At 31.5% G+C, this 7,031-nt stretch overlaps 1 pseudogene across 1 annotated transcript; it reads right to left on the reverse strand.

Moving 5' to 3' along the window:
- Positions 1 to 402: 402 nt before the first annotated feature.
- Positions 403 to 1,543, reverse strand: LOC146531754 (uncharacterized; annotated as a pseudogene). The gene is made up of 2 exons (XR_014878807.1): positions 1,185 to 1,543; positions 403 to 410 (listed from the first exon to the last, which is right to left on the reverse strand). The product of XR_014878807.1 is annotated as an uncharacterized LOC146531754 (transcript).
- Between the last annotated feature and the right edge of the window lie 5,488 nt (positions 1,544 to 7,031).

The raw sequence follows: 7,031 nt of genomic DNA on the forward strand, positions 1-7,031 counted from the left end.
TGAACATATTAAATATATAATTTACTCGAGTGAGAATCAAACCCACAACCTATCGCGTTTACAGTCACACGCTTGTATCCCTGCACCATGACGGACTTCAACAAATTCTAACAAGTCTAATTATATCCCCGAATAATGGCCGCAGCACAGCACAGGTGCCTTCGCGCGGTGTTAAGAAGTATAAGTTCACTATAATATGTTCAGTTAAAAAATATTCTACAAGAACATATATTTTTTAACCAAATGAAAATTTGGTTAGGTTTATAATTATGCTTTTAAATAATAAACAGAAATAAAATATTGATATAATTTATTTAGTTCACTGAATATACTCGTACAAGGATCGTAGAACATAGCGAAAGTAGTAACTAGTCATTGCTTCTGGTCAGGATTTTCTGGAACTTAGTGCGCTGAAAACAAAATTAATCTCATTAATAAATATTCATTTAGAAATATATAAATATCAACTGATACTTAAATTAATTATAATCATTATGTATGTAGGTACTTTATCGTTACAGATTTAATGGGAAACCAGTTCATTTTCCCTGTTTGGCGAGACAAAAAAACCTATTACCTAAGCGAGGCTAGTCGTGGCGTAGGGGCACAAAGTTTGACTGTAAATACGATAGGTTGTGGGTTCGATTCCCACTCGAGGAAATGAACTCGAGGTGTCGAGGCAAAGCGTGGCGTTTAGTTCCACCACTCAACGCAGTGCCTCCAAATTTCTTCTTTTTTCTAGATCCTAACACTAGGTTCTCTCTGCCTACCCTGCTCCGTGTGGAATTTAGCGTGGAACTAAAAAAAATAACAAAAAAATAACTAAGCACACTGAAAGGTATCTAGTATATCATAAAAGATGTCGTTAAATTTTAGCAATTTCAGTTATTCGCATTATTATAACAAATATTTTACGATCGCCACTGCATAATAACATTGATTATATTTTTTCTATTTTCACACAATTAATGGATAATGATGTCACTGATAAAAAAAAAAAATAAGTATTAACTACAAAAATTCCATAAACGCGGAACATTTTCTGCCATTTTGAAATGCAATGAAGACATCAGCTATTTCTGAGTCTTCGTTCGTCTTTGCTGACGGAATCCGCATTGCTAAATAGAACACAAAATTTAACGAGAGATTGTCAATATACTTATGACAGTAATAATAACACGCACGTGTCAGGCCCCTCGTCTTTTTTAATTCTTCAGGTGTATAATCGGAGAACTGGGTTATATCGAAAGTGGCATGGTCACTTTTGGCATTAGCTTCATTGATTTAATGTAAGGAATTCACGAAAGCTTCATAATGTTCCTTCCTATCAGCCTCATCCTTGTAGTGCCTGTTGTGCTCTTTCACAAATTTCTCAAACAATTCAGGGGCATCTTTGTCGTCGTAGTGTGGCTTATTATCACCGCTGACCACAGCGACCGCGACGAGCAGGACAATGCAACTGAATATTTTCATTTTTAGCGCTGCTTTGTGCTGCCTTATACACGAGACTAGTGATAATCAGATCTAGAATGACAATTGCGAAATAATACTGGACATATATATAGGTGAGCTGTGCAAGTGTATTAGTGGGGTTCGTAAATTATAATTTGTTAAAAGTCACCGAATCTAATGCATTTTGTATTGTAAGACAAACAAAATTAGTCATAAATTATTATGATAAGATTTATTTTTCTTTATTTTTGTTACTTATTATTAACACACGGTTTTAAGACTACTAAGAAATACCTACTTGTAATCTTGAATCTTGAAACCAACGTTTCAAGATTCCCACGAAGACAATGTAAATCAAATGAAAATATGTTAGAACAGAATATTCACTCACTGTATCACTATCACACAGAGAAAGGAGTTATTTTAATTTAAAAAAAAATGTAAATAAGACCCTTTAGGATTTGATAACGATGCAATCGTAAAAATATGCGTCTTAAGTGGCCGTTATGATCGTGTTGATTTAGAAATTAGATTTTAACTCTGCTCCAAAAGATGTAGTCCATCAACTCAATTTCAGCATACGATGAATATTAAAAAAGCAGACTTTTTCCGAACTTAGCAATGAGTTTGGCAGATAGAACGTAGAATGAAAACACTCCGCTCGGGTAAAAAAAAGGGCGATGCCAACCTCGAAACCATTATATTAATATACGAACAGAACGTTACCTAAGTAAAGCCATTTATTATTCTTTAAATTAAATTAATAAGGCCTTTGTGTGCAGAGGCACAAGAAAGCGACTTTAAAACGTGAACGTTATGGATTCGATTCCCACTGGAGGAAATTAAATATTTAATATTTTTTTTCTTCGCTCTGGTAACGAGATGAATTCCCTCACTAATTAACAAGTACTCAGAATAAAGTCGTGCTAAGCATCAGCTATTATTTAAAAATAATTTATAGTCTATAGCTGTTAAACCATAAAAGTAATAGGTACATAAAACTTAAAACAATAGGATGTAAAATCATTTGCAAATTACTTTGGTAAGACGAGCTAGTTGTCATCTTCCTGAAATATATTTTAAAATACAATATACGAGTATGTATACGTTTTAGATACATTGAGATCGGCGAAACCCCACGGTGCCCTTCGCCTAAGCAGACAAGGAAACAAATGCACCTTCCATACTCATATATCTTTACCTGCAGATGGAATCAAATCTGCAACCATTACCTCCAGAACCAGATACTTCCCAATTATAATGAAAATAAATTACTTCTGTATAATATATATTACTATATTATTATGTTTTATATAATTACTTGTTGTAGAGTATAATAAAGTTTTAATGTATAGAAATATGTACCCACTACCAGACAATGGACCTATACATCATATTGATAATATTATAAATCGTTCAGTTAAAAGACTTTTGAAAATATACTTAAAAGGTTTATTTAATTATGTTGGCAAGGAAGTAAGGTTCACGCTGTGAAAGAATCAGACGAGAAAAAGTTATTCAAAATAGCGTTGCAGATTTGTTTTCCTTACAGTAAGAGATATAAAGTGTTTTAACACTCCTGAATATACAGAAGTATTAAATTAATTAACATCAGCATTCATTTAAATGTAACGTAACCATCGACAGTGTATAGAAACAATAGGAACATTAGGAATGAAATAAATATAGATTGATAATAACTACCAAAGAGCGGTCAAAACCAATAGCATACATAACTAATAGGTTGAATGTGAATAGATTTACACTAAACTACTAAAATATAATTAGTTTGTATCACGAAATTATTTAACAGTCTAATATGAAAATAGCGTTATAATTTAGTTTTGTGGTCGTATCAGTTGCATGCAACCGCATGTTGATATCAAAACTTATGAAATAGGAGCGGGAGTTACAAACTTTGATAACTTATGTAATTATCGCTGTGCTTGTTTTATTTATTTCTCAATTTCTTTACAATTTACGTAATATACCTACTAAAAATTATAGTCTTTGATTGAAAGTCATAAAAGCGAGTTTTTGTTAAATATGTTTTTTATGAATAGCGAGTATTATTGTACTATCACTGAAAAAAATAATTCTTTAAATAATTAATTATAAATTAAGTATTCGATTAATTAGAATAAAATATTATGTATATTTGCAAAGTTGAAACTTTATTAACGAAACTAAATTCAGCGAGCAATAAATTATAAGCGTATTACAGCAAATAACCACTCATAATAGGGGTTTAATGATCTCACATTTACTATAACCATAATGAAAACCAACAATCCAATAAATCAGTTTACAATAAATACGTTAAACTAATATATGGCGGAAAAATTTAATTGGTTTTCCTTGTTTTGAAGCATCTTTTATACGCCAGCCAAAACGTGAATGGCACACTCGTTATATTGACAAATTTATTAATTCTTTGAAGTCCCTTTACTTATGTTTTAAAAAAAAAATTAAGTCAGCTTCACGCTGTATCCTGCACACAGCAGAGTGTCGGTGACGGAGTGTCTTAACACTAGGTTCCCTCTGCCAGTAGGCAGACAGTAAAGACACTTCGTTCTCCATTTCTCACCGAATTGTGAAGGTATTGCGTGTTGAATGGCAGAAATCAACACCACGCTTTGTCTCATCACCAGAGCGAAGAAATGAAAATATAAACGTAAATAAATATTTCACTCTTTTTTGAGTGGGGATCGAACCCACAACCATTGCGTTAAAGTCACACTCTTTTGCCGCTGCACTACGACGGCCTCAAATGCAGAATGAACTTAACATCAAAATATCAGATGACAGGTGCCTACACTTGTGCATATGTTTAAATAAAACATTTAAAATTTATAACTCTCGCGAAAGAATAAATCATTCCGCCCAAACATAATATATTTAAAGAGTCATCAAATAACACGAATAATAAATTTTATCCATTTTCATAAAGTCCGCTGTTTGCAGAACATGCGCAGTATTTCAAACCAAATTATTTTATACCAAATTTCCGTGAACATACTCGTACATGGGTAATGACAGTCGCCGTATAACGTTACACAGGGTGGTTTAACGAGCAGCGCCTGAGTTAAAAATACCGCATTGTATTTTGTTATGGCATTGGAAGCTATTAGAGGACAATTTATGGCATATAAATATACAATATATAATTTTATAAATAGGCATATTTTTGTTATAAATCTGCTTCATTTTAATTTCAGTTAAAAACTATATTGATAATTTTATGAAAGTAATTTCTTGTAATTCTATTTTTATATAGACTTGAAAGTCAAGCACAGGAAATTGACTTATACTTTTAAGGAAAAAAGGAAGTTGTTTTTTTTGTAAACTAGCTCACAAGGTCGTTAGTGAACCGGATATCCAAAAATGTTTTAATAAGAATTCAGCATCAGTTACTAATATACTTTACTAGGTATGTAGTATTACTTTGCACTGTAATATGTACGTCATGGAATTTTATGACCCAAATGGCCCAAATGGCAAAAAAAATGTGATATATTTTAAATGTATATATGAGGAATAATGTCATGTGCTATGTATATAAAACATTGAGGTAAAATATGTTATATACAATTTCCTCGGTTAACTCGTAATTTATTGAAATTTTACTCGAGAATATGACCGAATAACACTTTCATAAATTACTTTAACTATAGTCGGAGATGAACTGTAAATTCAATTAGAAACTATAAATTAAAAATGCTAAATACAAGCAAAAAGTTTACCTCACACGCTACGAACTATTCAAATTTATTTTCGTACGTCGGTCCTGAAAAAATCTGGTTAAAACTCACGTTTGCTATAATTAAATATGGAGTTCTGCTATGAAGTGTATTATCTCGAGGGAAGAATATAATGACACTTGAAAAGCGTCGCGCTCATTATTTTTGACAGTCGTATTCAAACATGGTACTATCGAGTGTAGATTTCCATATACAATAAGTATCAATTTCCTTCGAGGTTGTAGTGCTCTTCACCACGTTAGTAATTTAAAATATAGTTATGTGGTTTTCATAAATAGCTCCGCAAGGATTTCTCTCTCTCTCTTTTTCTTATTTACATAGAGGTGTCAACTTTAATAAGTAAAAAGTTTGAACTGATTGTCAATTCATAGATACTAGAATTGAGATGCTTGTTTGTTAAAATGCAGCATTTATTTATTTATTAGAATTTATTATACTTATTTGCAAAAAATATAAATATCTATATTTTTTGTACACACAAAAGTATTTTTCACGTAGCATTTATTTAGAATGAAATTTAAACGCGAGACTCTACATACAATAAATTTCTTCAGAATAACACGAAAAGAATAGATGTGTTCTTAGAATGTTTTAAGTTCTTGTATAATATATCAGCATTAGATCCATCGCATACATTACTACAACGAATTGTTATTGGACTATAAAAATATTGCACAAACTTTGGTAGAATGAATTCTTGGAAATTTTTGAGCAACGTTATGTTAAAGCAATACGGACTATTTTTGTTAAAATTAACATTTAATTGTTTTGTTTTATTTAAGTACAGAACATGAGGACGCCTCGAGCTGTTTTTAATGGAATGTGTCGGTCATAATTTGTTTCAGTAACTTGACTTGACTTTTGCTTTGTTTGCATTTTACACTTGTAAAAGTGTACTAAGCTAGTAAAAATGCATTAGTGCTTTTAAAACAAGTGGCTGTATTAGCTTTAACAATAGCTGACCGAGTTTACTATTATATTGTCGAGGCGAGAGGTAAACGGTTCAAGTTTGGATATATCTCGATATGCGATTTGTAATTTGCGCATTATGAATAAACCTTAAAAACTTAACGACATAAATAAATATTTTTTAATAACTAAGTCAGTATATAAGAATATATATGAGAGTTACAGTAGAGCAGTGTGGAATTGTAAACGCGACGGTAGTGGGTTGGATTTCTATGCGATGGGATAAATATTTAATATTATTATTTCATAGTTCTGTACAAAAAGTTCTGTGCGCGGAGAGTGCCAAGTATATTAGCAAATTACAATAAGATCGCTCCACTTACAATTATAACCAAAAAATAATAAAACTTTCCGCTTTAAAACATTCTTATATTTGACGTCGTTAAATATTATACTAAAGTGTATTCTCACGTAACTGTAGCATACCGAAACAAGAACTAAGTTCGCAGAATGTGAACAAAATACATCACAGTAATGTGACGGCGTACTGCAACGACTCTTGAATCGAGCAGTAAATATGTTTAACATCTGGTTGCCATTTTTCTTACATAAAACTGATATGTATATATGTTATATTTCACGATTGCGCATAAATATAAAGTGGGGGTGAATATGGAGCTCGTGTTGCATCGTGATTAAGGTACTTGTAAAACACAATGTCATTAAGAACTAGTGGCTGTCCTCGACTTTGTTTGTATGGACTTTATCGACTTATAATTATGTTTTCAATCACGAAATACCAAGATACTCCTTTCCTGTAAAATAAACTCATTCCCTAATAACATATTATTGAAATAAATAATGTTTTAGATATAAAACATTATACAACTCCTTTAGAATATTTTATAA

Source organism: Heliconius melpomene, chromosome 15 (genome assembly GCF_056956725.1).
Source record: "Heliconius melpomene rosina isolate 202511_hmr_F chromosome 15, ASM5695672v1, whole genome shotgun sequence".
Lineage (NCBI taxonomy): Eukaryota > Metazoa > Arthropoda > Insecta > Lepidoptera > Nymphalidae > Heliconius > Heliconius melpomene.